Consider the following 21,243-nt stretch of genomic DNA (forward strand, 5'->3'; position numbering starts at 1 on the left):
AATGTACTTTGACATACAGTTTCTTTCTCACCTATATCTATTTATTTGAGGGAGAATAACAAAATAAAGGGGGCCATGTACAGTGAGGCTGGGATTCACTGGGCCAGGCCTGTAAAATGTTTCCCATTCTCCTTTAATTTGAAAGCTTAAGAATTCCATTTATTTATTTGCCTCTTAGACTATGTTCACAGTACTTCTGCCTATGAATGTAGGATACAAAGAAAAATGAAATCAAGATAGTTAATAGAAAAAAACCTTTGACATTTACAAAACATATTCAGAATTTCAAGTTTCAGGCATTTCTGGTTAAAACTGACCTTAGTGGTATCTCTGATCATTCACCTACTACTAAGCATTAAAGTTTTCCTACATTAATTTGATAAAATGTCTTGACAAGTTTGATATGTCCAAAAGGAACTACCATGTCACCTTCTTCTAACCTTTCTTCTTACATTTTTTAAAAAAGAAAATGTCCTGAACGTTACTTAATACTCCTTAAATAGTGCCACCTTTATTACCAAGTTCTCAAAGGACAAAAATATTGTTCTGTTTTCAGGGAGTGCTTGCGCCATCTACTGGAAAAATATAGAACTACTTTGTCAAACAAAAACTGTAACACTTCCAAAGATACTTTCCTTTAAAATGCAACTTTGGAACAAAATCTGGTCCTTTTCTTTCTTGCATTTTAAGGCATGTGTCAGTATAGGAAATCAAGGTTTCCCCCAAGGTTAATGTACATTATTTCAAATGTATTCAAATACACATTAGTTCAAATATCTCAATATTCCCTTCCTGATGGAATCGTTCGAGAGTTTCACATTCATAGGCCAAAGTGTATGTAAAATAGAAAAATACATATGGAGTAAAGGAGATAAATAACCATTTCACTATTTATTAAAAAATATAGCAGCATCTAATTTTAAAACAAATATAAGCAGAGGCCCGGTGCCATTTAGCCATACAGCTAGGGATAAAGATTAAAATTCTGTTCCATAAATTTGTAAGGTATCAAGATTACTTCACAGAAAAGAATAAAGCCATTCCAAAGGTATTCCTGAAATTTTTTTTTTTTTTGAGAGATACAGAGAGAAAGCATGAGCGGGGGGAGGGGCAGAGGGCGAGAGACTCTCAAGCAGGTTCCACACTCACGCAGAGACCAATACCCTGAGACTGATGGACTAAAGCCACCCAGGTGCCCCACTCTCTGAATTTTTCTTGATACTTAAAACCCCAATAATAAAACACAGTGCAAAAAAAAAATTAGTACATAGAAGACATTGACTTCTACCTCCCCCGCCCCAATTCTTTTTATGTTGGCACCACCTAAATAGCAGAAGAACTGCAAAGAAATTTGAGATGTCCATTTTCAGTTAAGGAGGCCTATTTTTTCCTAGGGAAATAAAATGGGAAGCTTGTTTGAAGGTCCCTATTATAATTATATCCTGGGGTCTGGGGTATGATTCAGTGGCTGGCACATATAGATCTGCTTTTCAATAGGATGCATGGATTATTAGAAAGTCATAAATTACAGTGTAATTGACAAGGATCCAAATAATTTTCAGTTTATCAAGGACTTTTCCTGCCTGCCTCTGCTCCATGAGTAGAAGGAAACAGACAAAAAAATAAAACTTACTTCAGAGATTATAAGACCTATTATCTTGGAAATAGTGCCCTTTAGTGATACTTAATATTTATTTTGTATAGTTTAGGACACAAGACATGCTCCCTAGAAACATTAACATAAGGTAGAAAATATTATGAAAAGTGAAGATAAGCTATCACAGGCATTCTTACAAGTCCGAGATTTCCAAACAGATGATCATAGGTGAATAAATGATCCTCAATCATCAAACAAAACTAAAATGTATTTTGGAACTCTAAAAAGCAGTACAAAATTCTAGTAAATATTAAGGGAATTTCCAACAATAAAGTCTGAAATAAGGTTTCTGGTGAGACTTATTCTGCTAGCATTCAAGTTAATTTCCCTTTCTATTCCATCTACAAGTAACAAAAAGTCAAAACAAAAAAAAATTTTAAGCAATATGACAGACTATATAATATTACATTAGAATATATTCTGTCATAACATACCATCTAAACTGGTATTCTTCAAATAACTATTCTCAATTCATTTTATTGTTTCTTTGAACCAGGTTACATTTTATCTTTTGAGATTTATTGAATTGCTGGCATTTTGTGATTTACATACATTACCTTAGTTAATACAACAGTCTTATAAGGTAGTTATAGTTATTGCTGTAAATTACAACAGTTTATAAAAAACTTTTGCTACTTTTAATATTACAAAAACTACGTTAGACTACCTTTAAGTATTACCTTACAATATATTCATTCAACATTTACCCTTTCTGACTTTGCCACAAGATTCATTTTATAATTATAGTTAACTGTGAAGGAAGGGTTCCCAGCTGCTATATCCATAAAACAATTACGGTCATGAAAGATTTCACCTCTTACATATGGAGAATGTGGTCTTCATCTCAGATCAGTAAGATCAAGGCCACGCACTGTGTACTGGGCGAGAGGCATGCTGTCCTGGTTTCTGGCTTGGCTGTAAGAAAGTGCTTCCTTACACAGGAGGCCATTCCCCGGTTGCAGGTGTTAAGATACGAGTCTACATCTGGAGCAAAGACAAGAGCTAAACAGGAGGGGACCCTCAAAGGGTGCTAAGTCAGGTCAGCCTTCTGAGGAGAGTGCAGTTATTGGAGGACAGCACGTGAACTGTCAGAAGCCACAAGAATGAAGGCAACCCGTACAGGTGCTTCTCATATTCTTTGTGACTATATCATTTGTTCTCCCTCGGCATAAAGACTTTTGGAAGTTCTACACTGCTTTAACCGAACAAAGAGAAACAAGGAAGGAAAGTCTACAATGGCAGAGAAAGAAAACGAGGTGGAGACAGGGCATATCAGAGGCCTAGCGTACTTTGAAGGATGTGAGAGAATCTTTCCGGGGAGGGAAAACTCACAGTCCCAATCCTGCCACCTGGTCACCCCGATCTCCAGATCTTCCCTCCTGAGTAAAACATTAAAGTATTGGAGTTCTTAAGTGCAGTGGTATTTCCTTTAGTAGTTTCCACAAACTCTCAGGAACAGAGGAACAAAACTACTTATTAAAAAGAGAATTAGTATAGTCGCTATACTAAATGTTACACTCAGAGGGAATAAGAATCCTAAAACTGGTCTCAGCAGAGTCTGTTTTTACTAACTGTAAATAGATTTTTTTTCACTTTTCTTATTTTTTGGTTTTTTTTTTTTTTTTTTAAAGCTCTAGGCCCAGCGTGGGGCTCAATCTTCTGACCTTGCGATTAGAGTTACCAGCTCCACAGACTGAGCCAGCCAGGTGCCTCTAATGATTGGTTTCTTACAGGAGAATCTAATGACCCAATCAATAACAGATCTTTAAAGGTAAAGATACTTATAAAATGTAAAGAAATACTGTCAGCAGCATGATGTTGAAATATAGGCCATGCCTGGATGTCATCACAAGGAGTTAGATTTGAGAAATTCCATTAATCGACTGATTAATCTATATTAAAACAAGTGACATTTCAAATTTTCATTTGATTAAATTTGAGGGGGGTGAAAGTGACCAATCAACTAACCATTCTGACTCCTATGGACCCAGCTATATAATCATAGGCCAAAAACAGCTTCTTTTTTCAGATTCATTTACTTATAGTGTAAAGTAACATTTCCTAGAAATATATTTTCACAATATTTCATGCATATGTGATAAGCTAATTTTTAACCCAATAATTTCTGAACAGTTAGAAATTCAAAAACACGTCAAAACCCACTTAATCCTTATTCAGTTGTTCTCACATCTTAGCAAGAACTGAAATCTTACACAGAGAGTTTGTGAAAATACAGACTGCTGGGCTCTGAGTAGACCAGGCCTGAGAATCTGGTGCTGGTGCACCTGGGTCCAGAGACCAAACATTAACCACTTATTAATCTATACCTGTTCTGAAACTTCAACAAAACAAAAACCACAGCCACGCCTATATGTTTTAAAACGTATTTTTACCTAAAAGTATATAATCAGTTAAGATTTCCTTAGAATACTATAAACAATTTTTCTAAGTGACAGAAATCAAAATAACTTTTCTCTTCTTCTAAAATTTGATCACAGTGCCCCCAAGTGGATGAAAAAAATTACTAACAAGAAAGGAAAATGGACCGGTTCTCAAGGGGATGGAGTTTATGTAAATTTATTTTTTATTTGCCAGAATGTCCACCGTGGTGCTTTGTCCAGCAAAGCTTCAGTACGGGTCAGCTGCATAAACACCTGTACATATTTTAGTAAGACTTAACCACTCTTGCCCTTCACTGTTTTCCTTATACAACATTAATGTTGGGCCAAGTAATCCCCAAATTTCTTTTAGCTCTTTAATTTTATGTTGGTCTGACATAACCGCAAATCCTAGTTAGAATATAAAGAAATGACTAACAGGAAAACTAACTTTATTCTATGCTCTCCATTCTCACCATCACACATTTCCTCAAAATTGTGATAATAATTTAGGGTTTAGGGGAAAAATGATTTGTACTTAAGTGATTGAATATAATACAGTAGTTAAGAGTTAGTGGTGAAATGGGCGGTGGCCACACATCTGCCCCCCCGCCCCCCCCCCAAGCGCAGGAGACCGGTAGCTGTCTGCATCATATCCTAGAGGAAGTCTTCAGAAGAAAATAAACTTTCCTTCCTCGGTGTAGTAATACCTCGATAGATATTTGTGGATTATATTCTGTAATTCATTTAAAAGCGCCTCAGCTTCCACTTATTTTTTTGCAAAAGGAAACCGCTGATAGGCCAAAATTAAAACACAAAACACTGGCAAAGAGGACTGGAGCTTAAACACCTCATACTGACTAAATCCTTTTCTTAATAACTTTCTTACATGCATGTATGTATCTCTCTGCCTATCTCCCTCTCACCTACCACCCACCCACCCACCCACACACATCCCCATCTCCTCACTTTTTTTTTTAAAGATTTTATTTATTTATTTGAGAGAGAGAGAGAGAGAGTGCACAAGCAGGGCGAGCAGAAGAGGGAGAGAGAGGGAGAAGCAGACTCCCTGCTCAGAGGGGAGCCAGACCCAGGGCCAGGGCTCGAGCCCAGGACCCCAGGACCATGACCTGAGCTGAAGGCAGACGTCACCGTCTGAGCCACCCAGGCACCACTCTTCACTTTTTATTGTTCTCTTAATTTCAGAAAAGAACCTTCTATTTTAAATGTATACATACCCAGGGTCGACAAATTTTTGTCACCAAACAAACTCATTCGACATAATAGCAGAACAGAAGTTCAAAGGGCAGACATACGGGTTTCGGTGGCACCACACAGTGACACTGGCAAATGCTGTAAGGGGACTAATGAATACATTTACTTCTCTGCAGTTCCCGTAACTTCCTTAAGCACACATGAAATATGTATCTCATACAAAATACCCAGAAAAGTCTCATGTTATTTCATGCCAATTAACAAATTGCCAACACGTCATGCTAATAAAAAAAGCAATTGACCTAAGTAGAAGGGCTAATTAAATGGAGTAAGATAATTAAACGATTCTCAATATGTAATCAAAAATTATGGCTGGAAGTGTTTCACAATGTTGTCTTTTTGTTTTCAAGTATCTGCCTATCGGCAAAATTCTAATCAGTGTATCCATATGCATAAAAGACAGATCCAGTGCAGATGTTAATTTGTTGCATGATAGAAATCAGGTGTTCAATTACAAATAATGGGGTGTATGAGAGAACGTCCAAGATTTCCATTTAGCTGAACACATGCATCTCAACCGGCAAATGATTGCAAAGCATTCTTATTGGAATTAGCTACTAACGTGCACCCGAGGCATACCACATTCAACTCCTTTATTATCCTCATTATATAATATTCACATCTCCAGCCCCGTGTATTACCTAATTTGCCACTGATTTAGGAGTCTGAATATCTGGTGCTCTAAATTCTATTTACTGAACTCTTTTAAAGGAATGATTTTGATTTTTATCTAAACTCCGGAGCATTTAACGTGAGGACTTTTGTTACCTAATTTTACATTTAAACAATCTAAACCATTTGCTTTTGTACTAAGGTAAATTCCTTGAACTAGGAATACTCTAAGCTTTTAACATGTAAAGCCTATTTCCACAAAGCCCTCCCCACAGAGTATCTGTTATTTTAGCAAAATAACTACACAGAGGGGATCAAGTATATTCACTTGGCTAAAAGAGGTTATGCAGATTTGTTTTTAGATTTATGACCAAGACACAGACTTAAAACATACTTATGAATTAAGATATTCATCACTCCTAGTCTGTGGATGGACACAATTCTGACAGGATGAATAAATATTAGACTGATGTTGGATTATGTCCTAAATCGAGACCCTAATATTTAGGATTTTCCAATTACTTATTCAGTAACCAATAGGGCCAAGCCTCTAAAACCTTAATATCAGATAACCACAATGGAGACAATGGAAAGGATCATTTGATTAGATGGCAGAGTAATAGCAGTGTCCATCAATGAGGACTTATTTTAAGAGAACATATGAAGGTTTCAAAATATTTTAAAATTCCTTTCATTCTCTTACCTCAATGAAATCAATGAAAAAATATGTAACTCAAGGTCCCTTACTCATTAAAAAATAAATGCTATTTCTGAGTCTGTGGCAACCAGCAAAGCCTTAAAATTTTTTCAAAGGTAAGAACAGAGAGAGACAATTTCCATAAACCAAGAGATGCAAAATGGTGACCTTATGAGACAAATCTGGCCTGCAGATGTGCTTTGAAAGCACAGCATTAAAAATATACAGTTTGAATTGCTTTTCATGTTCTCTTTTTCCCATTATCTGGACTATTCCACTCTTCATGACCTTATTCTTAATGACTTCATGCATTTATTTGATTTGCCTGGCCTTTGGCAGCATTTGACTTTTGTGAACTCCTACTGCAATCACTTGAGAAAAGTATTGTGTGTTATTAGGTGGTGTTGTCTAGTGGTTTAGGGAACAAGCTCTGGAATCAGACAAATAGGTTTAAACCACGGTTACTTACTAGTTATAGGACTTTAATCAAATTCCTTACCTTCCTTTGCCTCAGTAATCTCTCTGTAAATTGATATAATAGTGACATCAAGATCATATAAATGATATATAAATGCATCATATAAACTATATATATAATTTCACATTAAGCTGTAAGAACTAAATAAGAATATAAAGGGCCTAACTCCTTTAAATCTATTTAAAGCAATTACTTTATTTTGATGTCACAGGTATAAGAAATCATATGCTTCATCTTGCTAATTAGTAGTATAACAGATGTGTACTCTAAAAGGGTAATATTCTACCAGATAATGGATACATGTCCTATTTAAACTACTCCTTGCTGCTGTGAAGGACTCTTTCCAGTATGCTCACATAACTTGTACAGAAAGGGCACAAGTTATTATTTATATTGACCATATATTCCCTTGAGAACTAATGAAGAATATCACTGCATCTCTGATGAAGACACATGTATTTGAAACTTTGACAAGAATTCCATGGCAAATAGACCTTGTTTTCATGGATAATGGTACTCTGCAGGTTGATGGGATGCAATATTGATTCTAACATCACCAAAAGTGACTCAAATTTTTTTTTTGGAGGCTTTTAGAACTTTTCAAAGAATTTAACTGTAAGTCTTACTTTTCCAACCATACTAGAGGACGAGGGGCTAAGACCTTAGAAGAAACCCTAGACTACCTCTCACTATTGGGAAAAAGGAGAAAATCTGGAACAGGGCAAGGCATCCTCATAGAAATCATGTTTGTATAACTGGGTTTCTCAAAACCCAAATTTTATCATAATATCCATAGAATAAGGCAGAAGACACAAGACAATATTAGACATTTAAATATTTTCCCAAACTAATGAAAACACTGTCTATAGAATAAGTTATGAAACAATGTCTCATCAAGAAAAGAATGTCAATAAGGAAACAAATCATAAAAAAAATTCTGGCATTTAAAAGTAAAAGAATGGAGGGTGCCTGTGTGGCTCAGTTGGTTAAGCAACTGCCTTGTCCCAGGATCGAGTCCCACATCAGGCTCCCTGCTCAGCAGGGAGTCTGCTTCTCCCTCTGACCCTAGCCCCTTTTGGGCTCTCTCTCTCTCTCTAATAAATAAAATCTTAAAAAAAGGTAAAAGAATGGATATTAAAAATTCACTAAAAGGACTCAATAGTACATTGGAGCTGGCAGAGAATCCATATATATGAAAACAGGCAATTGAGGTTATCCAGTCTGAGGAACAGAAATAAAGGAGGAGGGGAAGAAAAAAGGCGCAATGATTGGCTCAGAGATTGGTGGAATTCCATGTAGCACCCCCAACATACACATAATGGAAGTCTCAGAAGAAAAGCCAAAAACTTCTCAAATGTGATGAGAAATGGTTTTTGTTTGTTTTTAAAGATTTTATTTATTTGAGAGAGAGCATGAGCTGGGGGGGGGGTAGGAGCAGAGGGAGTGGGAAAAACAGACTCCCCGCCAAGCAGGGAGCCAGATATGGAGCTCGGGGCTGGATCCCAGGACTCTGGGATCATGACCTGAGCCAAAGGCAGACACTTAACCCACTGAGCCACCCACGGGCCCCAAGAAATATTAGTTTTTATTAGTTTTTACATCAAACAGGTTCAATGAACTCCAAGGAGAATAAACTTGAGATCTGACAGATTCACTATCCCCCCAAAAATTTGTGGCATAAAAATTAAAACTCATGGCATAAAAATTTAATATGTTACACCTGTGAAAACTAATTTTGACTAGCTATGAAAGAACTGGATTCTAAGATGACATGCGTTCTAGCTATGGTGCATCAAAAATTAGTATCTATTGGAATTTTGAAACAAGAAAATATTTCCTTTCTTGCTCACTCCACTGTTAGACATACATCATTTCTGAAGCAGACTACAGTTGTTGGACTCGTTCAGTATGTGTGAATACTATGAATCATCATCAATTTATAGATAATGAATTTGGTGATGTGTGTTCTTTGCCAATGCTGAGAATATTTATATTTAAAATAACTTTAATAAAACATTGTGTTCTGTAAATGTAAGGATGGTTTAACATCAGAAAACCCACCAATGTACGAACTCAACAGGAGATCAAAGAGGAGAGTAGCAACAACTCTCTGAACAGAGAAGCGACCACTTACTGGAAGGTAGGGCGTGCGGAGAAGTGAATCCGAGGTGATATTCAGGAGGATAGACGGCGGGGGAGGGGCCTCCGCCGGCCGCTTCTGGCAAGTGCTAGAGCCGCGGAGCACAAAATCGGACCTTTTAGAAGTCGGCTCCGCTGAGGGACGTCGCTCCAGTGGCTAAGCGGGGGTGGAACCCTCGCGGGACAGTGGGGTCTCAGGACCCTTGGGGTCACAGAAAGACCGGGGGAGCCTGAGTGCGCCAGAGCTCCCAGGTATTGGAGCGGGGAAGCCGGCTTCAGAGACGGAGCCGAGGCGCGGGCTCTGAGCTCGGGGTTGCCATAAACTGTGATCCGCGGCCCAGTCGGGCCACTGCTCCTGCAGCAGGGACCCAACAAGCGGCAAATCCGGGGAGACTCTCCTTCCTTCCCGGGGAGGATCGGCGCGGGAACGCACCGCAGGGATATGCTGGGTTTGGAGACTCCACACGGGGTCGGGTGCCAGAGATAGAAACGCTCGGTCACAGGCCGGGTGAGCACGGAGAGCGGCCGGAGACCAGGGACAAGGGAGTGACTGCTTTTCTCTGGGGGTGCACTGAGGAGCGGGGCCCTGAGTTCTCAGCTCCTCCGGGCGGAGATTGGGAGGCCACCATTTTTGCCCTGGTCCTCCAAGGCTGTACGGAGAGCTTGCAGGGAACAAAAGCTCCTGAGAGCAAACCCGAGCAGCTTGCTTAGCCCTGACCGACAAGGGCGGGGCAATTCAGCCTCCGGCAAAAACATTTGGAAACCACAGCAACAGGCCCCTCCCCCAGAAGATCAGCAAGAACAGCCAGCAAGCCAAGACCAAGTTTACCGATCAAGGAGAACGGGAGAACTCCAGCGCTAGGAGAATACTGCACATAGAATTCATGGCTTTTTTTTTTTTACCATGATTCATTAGTTCATCAAAGTTAATTTGTTTTTTTTTCTTTTTCTTTTTCCCTTTTTCAAACATCAATCTCTTTTTTAAAAAAAAATTTTTTTTTCATTTTTAGAGTCATATTTTATCCCTTCATAGTAGTTACCCTTATTTTTGGCATATATATATATGTTGTTCTCTCTTTAAAATTTTGAGATAGTTTCTTCTAACAGATAAAAATATACCCTAAATCACTAGTGTATGGTTCTGTTCTAGTCTCCTGCCTGATCACATTCTCTCCCTTTTTTCTTTTTTCTTTTCTTTAATCTTCTTTCTTTTTTCAAACTTCTTATCTTATCAAGTCCTTTTATAAAATCTTTTATAATTTTCATCTTTACAGTCATCTTCTATCCCTTCATTGTATCAACCCTTATTTTGTACATATATGTCTTTCTTCCTTTAAAATTTTAGGAGGCACTTTTTTCTAACAGACCAAAATACGCCCAAAATCTAGTGTGTGGCACTGATCTATGCACTAGCCCGATCATATTTGATCACATTCTGCTTTTTTTGTATTGTTCTGTTTTTGTTTTTATTTTTTTTCTTTTTTTTTTTTTCTCTTTCTTTTTTCTTTCTTTCCCTTTCTTTTCCCCTGGTTTCAGGTCTTTTCTGATTTGTATACAGTATATTTGCTGGGGACGTTGTAAACCTGTTAGCATTTTGTTCTCTCATTCATCTATTCTCCTCTGGACAAACTGACAAGACGAAAAAAATCACCTTAGCAAAAAGAACGAGAGGTAGTACCGTCAGCCAGGGACCTACTCAATACGGACATTAGTACGATGGCAGACCTAGAGTTCAGAATCATGACTTTAAAGATACTAGCTGGGCTTGAAAAAAGCGTGGAAGTTATTAGAGAAACCCTTTCTGGAGAAATAAAAGAACTAAAATCTAACCAAGTCGAAATCAAAAAGGCTATTGATGAGGTGCAATCAAAAATGGGGGCACTAACTGCTAGGATAAATGAGGCAGAAGAGAGAATCAGTGATATAGAAGACCAAATGATGGAAAATAAAGAGGCTGAGAAAAAGAGGGAGAAACAACTACAGGATCACGAGGGCAGAATTCGAGAGATAAGTGATTCGATAAGACGAAACAACATTAGAATAATTGGGATCCCAGAAGAAGAAGAGAGAGAGAGAGGGGCAGAAGGTATATTGGAGCAAATAATAGTAGAGAACTTCCCTAATGTGAGGAAGGAAACAGGCATCAACATCCAGGAGGCACAGAGAACCCCTCTCAAAATCAATAAAAATAGGTCAACACCCCGACATCTAATAGTAAAACTTACGAGTCTCAGAGACAAAGAAAACCCACCAATGTAAATCACCATACTGATGGTGAAAGGAGAAAAAAGGTACTATTAATTTGATCTGAGAAAGCATTTGCATTTGAAAAAGTTTAACCACTTTTGGTTTAAGAAATTTAGCAAAGCTGCATACCAAGAACATAAAGCAAATATGCTTAATAAATGAAATCTTAGATACTGTGATGGGTCAATTTTATGGGTCAACTTGGCTGAGCCAAGTTGAGTCAAACATTATTTTGGGTGTTCCTGTGAGGATGCTTTTTGGATGAAATTAACATTTAAATTGGTAGACCACGTAGATTGCTCTCTCTAAAGTGGGTCGAACTCATCTTGGTTAAAGGCCTTGGTTGAAGAGAACAAAAAGCTGACCTTCCCTTCAGTAAGAGAGAATTCTCCTGACAGTCTTTGAACTAAAACATGAAGTCCTGCCTGATGGCCTTCAAATTGGGGCATCGGCTTTTCCTGGTTCTATGGAACTTTGGGCCTTCAGACATTAGCTATCTAGATTTTGGAATTGTCAAACTCCATAATCCCGTGAGCCAATTCCTTATGATATATCTAATATAAACACACGTGTTTGTGTATCCTATTGGTTCTGTTTTTCTGGACAACCTAATACAGATTCAGTTCTAAGACTGGGAAAAGGCAGGATGCCTGGGTGGCTCAGTCGTTAAGCATCTGCCTTTGGCTCAGGTCATGATCTCAATGTCCTGGGACTGAGTCCTGTGTCAGCTCTCTGCTCAGCGGGGAGCCTGCTAGAGATCTCTGCCTGCCACATCCCCTGCTTGTGCTGACAAATAAATGAATAAAATCTTAAAAAACAAAACAAAACAAAAGACTGGGAAAAGGCAAGTTTGCCTGCTATCACTTCTAAGTAACATAGCACTAGAGGTCCTGGACCATATTATAAAAGAAAGGACACTAAATTAACAGGAAAAAACTATTACTTGCAGATAATAGAATAAGAGAATTGATCAAGTGAGCTTACTACAAACAATGCCTTCTTCTATACCACAAAAGCAAAGGTGGAGGTGGATTCCCCATGAAGGGGGAAAACTGGCTTGTTGAGAAAAGTTGGAGGCCTTTCTCATACCATATTCCAAAGGAAGCTCTATATGGATTAAAGACCTAAAAATAAAAGATAAATGTATAAATTTAAGAAAATGAAGGAGATTATTTCTGTCATTTAGAGATGGAGGACACTTTTAAAACAACCCAAAAAGCACAAATACATGGGAGAAAAATTGATGGATTTGACCATTAAGCATTTCTGTTCAAGAAGGTTATCGATCAAGAGGATGTTTGTAATAGTTAAAACCAACAAAAGATTATCTGGAACCTCTTGCTAGCAGAGTAGACAAGTATGCCTAGGTCCACACTAGGCTTGAACTCAGGACCCTGAAATCAAGACCTGAACTGAAATCAAGGGAGGGATGCTTAACCGACTGAGCCACCCAGGTGCCCTGCTATTTAAATTGAGATTAACAAAAATTAAGTAGAATAAAAATGTTGTCTCCTCAGTCATGCTAGCCACATTTTAAGTGCTCAAAAGTCACATGTAGTCCCCACACTATGATAAATCCTGAAACAAAATAATGAAAAAATATCAATATCCCGGGGAGCTGAAAGAAATTGAGGAATTCAACTTAGCATCACAGCAGTTCAACCTACTGGACAGTCCAGGTACATATTTCCATCACTGAAGTTCTACTGGACAATGTTGATATAGAGAAGGAACATTTGCAAAACAATGAAAAGAATTTAAAACAAAAAGTGAATTGGCAGGGAAGAAAGAACACCTGAATCACAAAAGCAGGAGCCTAACTAGTGGAAATGCATAGGGATAGGTATTTAAACTCATGAAACATAATAAAACATTTCCCACTCATCAGAAAAAGCAAAAATTAGAAACGTACATGTACTAATTTTGGGTAATGATACAGGGAAGTAGCATTGTAAATAGGAACAGATAAACTGGAAAGCAATCCTGGAATACTTAATTAAATTAAGTATGTGTAGGTCTGATTCTTGGCTACATGTGGCGGAGAAATTCTTATATAGGCCTACAAGTGAACACAAAGGGAGACAATTGGGAGCACTATTTATTATGATGGACTGGAGACAATTCAGGTGTTCATCATTAGAGGACTGCACAGACAAAATGTGATAAATACTATGGAATGTTACATAATGAGAAGGAATGACCTAGGACAATATGTAACAATGTACATAAGTCTTAACTACTTAATCTCAAACTTACTTTACTCCCGAATTTTAAAAGTCCACTGAATCATGACTAATTTATAAGTTGCCACGTAGTGTTAACAGACCTTATAATTCATACATTATAATGTAACTCTGTGTTGACATCATTATTCATTAAAGGTTTTTCCTGAATTGTTATAAATGTCAAAACAAAATATCAATATCCCAGAAATATGAAAGGAATTTAGGAATTCAACTTAGTGTTACAGCAATTTAAAAACCATACTAAGTTTTACGATTCTATGAACTCCATTCTTTCAAGTTCAATAATCCAATAAAAATTAAATTGTACCAAATTAAGGAAACATTAAAAATTTTATGATTGTTAACCTTTCTTAACCATAGATCATTTTAACAAAGTCTGTTGTGGGTATGCTGTTGAATTTGGAACTAAATTTATATCTCAGCTCTTACAAATATTCAAGCTAATTATTTCAGAATGAATGTAGAATGACACTTTAATTAGTAATGCATCTCCTGGCAATTAAGATTCTCTTACTTGTCTCAGCAATTAAAATGGCAAGGCATATTATTAAGGTCCCATGATTCTTCATGCCTCTTCCTGACAATTACTATGAGAAACATTAGAGGGATGATCACAGCTATAATCCATTCACTGAATATTTGGCAGCAGGATAAACACTTTCTCCTCCCTGCCTAGTAATTTTTCATTTCATGCATATTATCAATCATTAATGCAATTTGTGCTCTGTATCACAAAGTTCAACTTTTCATTTTATATAATTTATTACAACCAATTGATTTTGTAGAAATGCAAGCTGCAGGAGTAATTTTAATTAAGAAATAATTTTTAACCCATTTATTCATGATATGACTTTAATGGTCAGAACATTAATGTGCTTGATGGTAGCAAAAATATCACTGCTGAAAATGAGACCTCTAAAACTACTCTAAATTGAATATATTAATATAACGAAGATACATGCACAAAATCGTTAATACTGCTGATAGGATCAGAGAATACAGAAGGACTTTCATTTTTAATTTTTAAATGCATAAATTTTTAAAAATATGAGGTAGACTTTTATGTCCTTTTTGATTATTCCCTTATAACTCATTTTTTATAATGCCTATTACTACTATAATATGAAAACATCTCAAAGTTACACAGAATATGTAATTCTATACCATAAAATTAAAACATGGCACCTAACACCTTCATTCTCTCAGATCTACTTAGTAAAGTCTAATGGTCAAACCTTTGAACAATATACATGTCTATAATTAAGTGTAAGTTTTGGAAACTGTAAAGAGATCTTATCAAAAGTCCACAACTGTGTCTTACTTAAGGTCAAGGCAAAGACTAAACTTAACGGAAAACTTGTCTTCCTTTGAATAAAAAGGTGTATTTGTGTCCAAAGCTAAAAGTGGTATGGCAAAACATAAGTTTATCCATATTCTCTCTCTGCAGTATTTGCAACCTGAAACATCTTCCTGTTTTCTTGTAGCTATCTTATTCATTTTACACTAATTTTACTCATTTCGGGTCCACTCCTTATTCATTTTTTAAACTGAGGATTAAAGGACATACAACATTGGTTTCAGGTGTACAACAGAACAATTCAATACTTGTATATATTGCAAAATGATCACAGGACGTCTGGTTAACATCCAGCACCTCACAGTTATGCATTTTTTTTTCTTGTGATGAGAACTTTTAAGATCTACTCCCTTAGCAACTTTCAAATATGCCAATAGTTATCTACACATGTAATTATGTATGTAATCTTTCCTGTATAATATGCTTTTCTCTAAATATATGATAATGTATCCAACTGTAAGATTCTTTTGTCTTTGGCTTTTTACCACAATCGGAGGCAATGTATATTGTTGCAACTGGTGGTAAAACTTGAAAAAGGGTAGCATTATTTTGTAAAGATAACATTTACATTGTCATCAATTCAGCAATTTTACTCAGGTACACTCTCAGGAAAAACAGCATATATTTCCCAGAAGATCTACACAAGACGCTTATAGTAGCACTGTCTCAAGTAGCCAAAATCTGGAAATCGCTTAAATGCCCATTTTGATAAAATCAATAAATTATCATATAGAGAAAGGCATATTATACAGGAAAGATTACATACATAATTACATGTATAGATAACTATAGCACAGACCAAGGGTTAGGACATCTGATGTATAGAAGAGAGGAAAAAAAATGAATAGGCTTTAGTAGCAAGAGTGCACAGTATCAGCCTTCACTGTATAACATACCATCCTAAAACTTAGTACTTTAAAACATCACTTACCATTTTTCACAAACCTATTATTCACTAAGCACTACTACTGATCTGATCTGGGCTCTATCTACCTGACCCACTCATCAATCTATGGGTCAGCTCTAAATTGGCTAGCTGGCTTTGTTCATTTCGTGGGGGCTCACTGATGTCTGAGATCTCAGCCAGAACAGGGCTTATTCATTTCTGCTCCTATAGTGATCTAGCCCATATGTGTCCTCATGATGAAGGCAGAGAGCAGGAGAGGAAGTGAAAATGCATGAGTGCTTTTTTAAGCCTCTGCTTGTGCCAAGTTTGCTACTGTTCCAGGGGCCAAAGCAAGTCACATGGATGCGCCCAATGTTGGAAGGAACATATATGGCAAAAGATGTAGTTGAGGGAGTCCATTTATTGGATCCACTTATGGATGAATTTTTTAAATAAGCATATCTCTTCCTTCAACGTAGCAAAGGGAGTTCTGGCTGACTGAAGAGTTTTACGTAAGGAAGGTTCTAGGCAGACAGAAGGAAGGAAAGCCCACTCTTCTGGTATAAGACGACCCATGCGAAGATGACCAGTTCTCTCAAAACCAGGGGTGTGGGGACAAAATTACTTGGCAGTCAGTGGACAGTCCGCTCATGAGGAAGTTTAGAGAGAAAACAAATTACTTTTCTTGGCACATCCATACTAGTGTGGGAAAACATGTAACCTAGTACTAGACCCATACTAGGTTGAGTGAGAGTAGAAGAAATAGGGTTGAGTTAGTAAAAGCATGGTCGGGTATATGAACAGATTGATTTCGCCAAAGTTAGGGGTTTGCGCTGAGTACCTTAAGGAGAAGGGGTTGAAAAAAATTACATGGGTGGGGGGCACCTAGGTGGCTCAGTTGGTTAAACATCTGCCTTCAGCTCAGGTCGTGATCCCAGGGCGCTGGGATTGAGCCCCATGTCAGGCTCCCTGCTCAGTGGGGAGTCTGCTTGTTCCTCTCCTTCTGCCCCTCCCCTAGCTTGTGCTCTCTCTCACAAATAAAAATAAAACTCTTTAAAAAAAGAAAAAAGACTACATGGGGTTAGATTTTTGAAGAATTTGAATGCTGGGCTACAGAATGTGAATCTAATCCCATTAGCAATGGGAAGCACTAAAAATTTTTTGGCAGAAATATAAATAGTATTCCAAAATTCCTGAATAGTTTGGAAAACAGGTGAATACAGGCAGATCAGTACAAAAGTTACCGAAACAGGTTTTCTTTTTTGGGGGGGGGGTGCGGGTAGAGACTGAATTAGGGTTGGGAGAAGGAATGGAAACGGTTTGTCTGTGGGAAATACTATGGAGAGATAGGGATTAACTACTGTAAGTGAAAAGTGGTTAAAGACAAATCTAAAGACCTAACTGGCAAAAAGGTTACCTATCTCACAAAGGTGGAAATAGTGGATATTCAAATTTTCTGACTGATATTTGGTCTGCTGCTATATCCCTCTAACCCACGGTCAATTTTTAAAAATTTTTCAGAAGTACTGATATATGAAATAAGCAAAGGCACTAAAATATATATTCATATTTTTTATAAAGGCAACACATTTTTAAAATCATGAAAATAGAATTTTCTTCTGATGTGGATATGAAGGATCCCAGGACGAGTGATTAGACATTTCAATACTTGCGAACTCTGTGCTCTCTCTGTTCATGCCATTAACACTGGTATTAATGTTAAAGTTGTGATGATTCTTTTTATAATCAGAACATCCATCCATCAAGCTGAAACAAATTCATTTGCTATCTTCCTCATTATCAACTTGATGATTTTCAGGCATTTCAAACAGTCTTAATATGGAACCATGATTGTGATGTGATTTTTATGCCCCATTACCAATGCCCCATTTTGTTAGACTCTAGCTATGATCCTAAAGAGAGGATTAAGGAAGTATTCCTTAGGACTGGATGTCCTTCGTGAAAGTAGTGGAGTTGGGACTACTTTTGAAGAGATTTCTTTGATCGTTTCTGTATTCTCAGGTGTTCTACCCATCCCTACTTTCCACTAACACCCGTTTTCTTCCCTTTGGATCGGTCATTACCACCCACCACCCCCACCCCAAACCTACTTTGCTGTCAGGGTCTTCCAAATGAGGCCAGCTTTGCAGCAATATATGTTGATCAAGTTCTTTTGCTACTAACTGTGTTTCACTACTACCAAGCTTCATCCTGTCTTCTAGTTCTTGTACCCTTCAGGCTCCTAAATTTCTTCCTGCTTTGGACCCACACTAGGCTCTGACCCCTTTGCAATCTTTACACAAGCTGACAGCAGTCAGAGGTTCTTGGCTTGCTCCCTCTGCTCTACCACTCCCTCCCCTCTGATAGATCCCTGAGGCTTCCTGTCTCTGATGATCAAGGCATTAGTTTTTCTCTTTGTTCTTCTTTGTCAGTTGTTGGGGAGAATATTTTCATGAAGTTTTTTTGGGGGGCCAATGTAAATGGAGTAAAAGTGTTCATGAAACAGAATTGACAGAATAAATTCTGAAATAAATAGGACTTTCAAATCAGGAGTTACTATAGGAAAAAAAGGTGAAAGACTTTTATTGATTCCACAAAGACAGTATAAACAGAGCTCAAATCTAGTTTTCTTTTTTGCCTTTAATAAGTACTGGTTATTTATCATTCTTGCATATGAACACTGTCCTACAGGTCTAACACATATCACAGAAATGGTCTAAATATAAAATGTTGGCAGGTAATAGGTATTAAAAAAAATCTTTCTGCGTCATAGTTAGGCAAAAAGCTATGAAAGGAAGCCTCCCTGCAGAGAATAAGGATTTTGAATTTCAAGTTTTTTGGACAGGAATACATTTTTTTCTTAAGTCTTTAGATTTCTAGTCCTATAGAAGACTTTGGACTAATAAAACCTACTGTAATTCCTCTGGAGAAATACTTTGAAGCATATTCCAACAAATTTACAGTGGTACCCATTAGATAATGCCATAATTTGAAGTTTATACCCAATCAATCCAACACTTCTTTTGAATATGAAAGAACTGTGAACATAAATTCTGCATTCTGTTCTTTCTTTGGAAAAGAAAACATTCACTCTAGAATTTAGCTTCTAATCAGTAGGCAGTTTTCTAAACAAGCAAACAAGGTATAAAAATAGCAGTAAGACAATGAAAATTTTCCTCTGGAAATTAGATTTGATGGGGGTGGGGGGGGAGCTAGTCAATAGTAACTCACCCAAATTGAGATAACATTCTAGTGGTGAGACTAGTAGCAGCCAATAAATATAATAGCAGGTAATGAGAAGAGCTTAAAGAATGAAGCCCGTTAGGAGAGAAAGCTGGAAGTGAGGGGGAAAAGGCACTATTCTGTGGAGGGTGGTGAGGATGGGCCCTTGCGCACTACAGCACATATGATCAGACAACTGTCAAGTGTGGGGGCAGAGGTGGGGGAAGGGTTTCAGTGTCCGCCACTGGGAAGGGCCTGTACCAGGGACCAGCTGAGAACATTCAAGCAGCATCTTCAGAACCGCCATCTCAACGATGCCAAAGTCTCCCGGCGATTATTTTCATAAAACATCAGCATATTTAATTAGAGTAATTATTCAACTACACGAACGTCTTGGATGCTATGGTAACTACAAAACGCAAGGTTCTGAATAAGTACTGAGTCAACTTTTCAATCCCTCCTTAAATGAAGCACGTATAAAAAATTTAAAACACACAAAACTTACTTGGCATGTAAAAATTACTGAGATCAACAACTTATTCAAAAGTGGGCAGATTTTAATACCGCAACTAGCAAAACCTGACAGACTACTTAGAGCTAGAGAGGATCCATGCTCGTCCAATGATTTAAACAAGAAAATTAAAAGCAAAATTAGCCACTGCCCTAAAAACATATAAGACACCACTAGTTATTTAAAATAACAGGCTTTGAAAGCTTCTGCCATTTAAAAAATAAGTTCAGAACTTTTCCCTTTATTTTACAGCCCAGTGCAGTCCTAGCTTACTCTTCCTGCTTGCTATGAAATAATCTTCAGGTGTTTTTTTGTTTTGTTTTTTAGAACTTGAGCTTAACTGAGCACTCTTATGTAATTTCTCCCTTTGGACATAGAGAAGGCAAAATAAAGTTAGCAGCCAAAAATACACACACAAGCTACCACCACCTACATCCATAATAGCTGTCAAATAAAAACACATTAAAGCCTAACAATTAAAGCAGAGGGCCCTAATGGGGGACATAATTTTTATACTCTGAAGGAATTAGGATTTGCATGCCCTTTCCCCATCTGTCTTTGAGCATTTTCTTCCAAATAAAATCTAACAATGTGTTTAAAACTAGAAGGTTTTATTACAGTTCATGGGACTATAATTTTTTAAAATAACATTTATTCTGATACTGATTGTTACTAGCTGATTGAGCACTTAGCCTATACAGGCACTGTGCTACATGCCTTAGGAGTACATCTCATTTCTTGCTCGGGACAATTCACCTTTAGAGCTGAGAAAAGTGAGGCTATGAGAAGTTAAGGAATTTGACCAAGTTTGCCTAAAAATGACAGGGCTCAAGTTTAAACCTAGGTCTAACTCCCAAAGCCTGTGTTCTTAACCACTTTGTACCCTGCCTCCTATTTATGATATCCTTAAAGTGAATGACGTGGCTTGAAAATCATTTACCTGTTTCCATCCTATCCCAAGAATATGAACTATTGCTATCTTACTTTCCTTAGGACATCAAATTTTAGGTTTAAAATAAAATTGAAAAATTTCAGAGCCGGAAGAAAACTAAAAAAATTTTAGTGAGCTCAACATGCTGTTTTAAAGATGAAGAAACTAAGGAGCCACGTACCTACAGACTCAGGGCACCCTGCAGGCAGACCTGGCTAGAGCCTAGGTCGCCCAGTCTAGGTCCCCTCTACTGCTCGGTAACAGTCCTCATGGGTGCCTGAGAAGGAGCAAGAGAAAGTTGTCAGAGGTGGGGGGTGAGTTGGAAATAGTGTTTTTTTTTCTTCATTCATTTAATTGTTAATGGGGTTTCTAACACAGCTAGTTAAATCACACCGCAACAGGCTTACTTGTTTAAACTCCTGGAAACACCTTATTAGAATTACATGGAATGCTCCTGCTCAAAAAGCTTCATTTTTCCTTTTAAGACCACCTTTAATTTTTAGAGCATCCTTTTGGGATAAGGCAGGAAGAAAGGGAGGGGAATAACCTAGAGCCCAGCAAACGTCTCATCACCTCAACTTATTATCAACTTATTTCACAGCCACAG

At 37.5% G+C, this 21,243-nt stretch overlaps 1 protein-coding gene across 15 annotated transcripts in view; it reads right to left on the reverse strand.

The window, feature by feature from the left end:
- Positions 1-21,243, reverse strand: part of CADPS2 (calcium dependent secretion activator 2) — a 506,725-nt gene that overhangs the window by 192,969 nt on the left and 292,513 nt on the right. The gene's annotated exons all lie outside the window — the stretch shown is intronic.

This window comes from Eumetopias jubatus, unplaced genomic scaffold (genome assembly GCF_037043125.1).
Source record: "Eumetopias jubatus isolate StellerSeaLion01/CBP00866 unplaced genomic scaffold, mEumJub1_p1.0 scaffold_14, whole genome shotgun sequence".
NCBI lineage: Eukaryota > Metazoa > Chordata > Mammalia > Carnivora > Otariidae > Eumetopias > Eumetopias jubatus.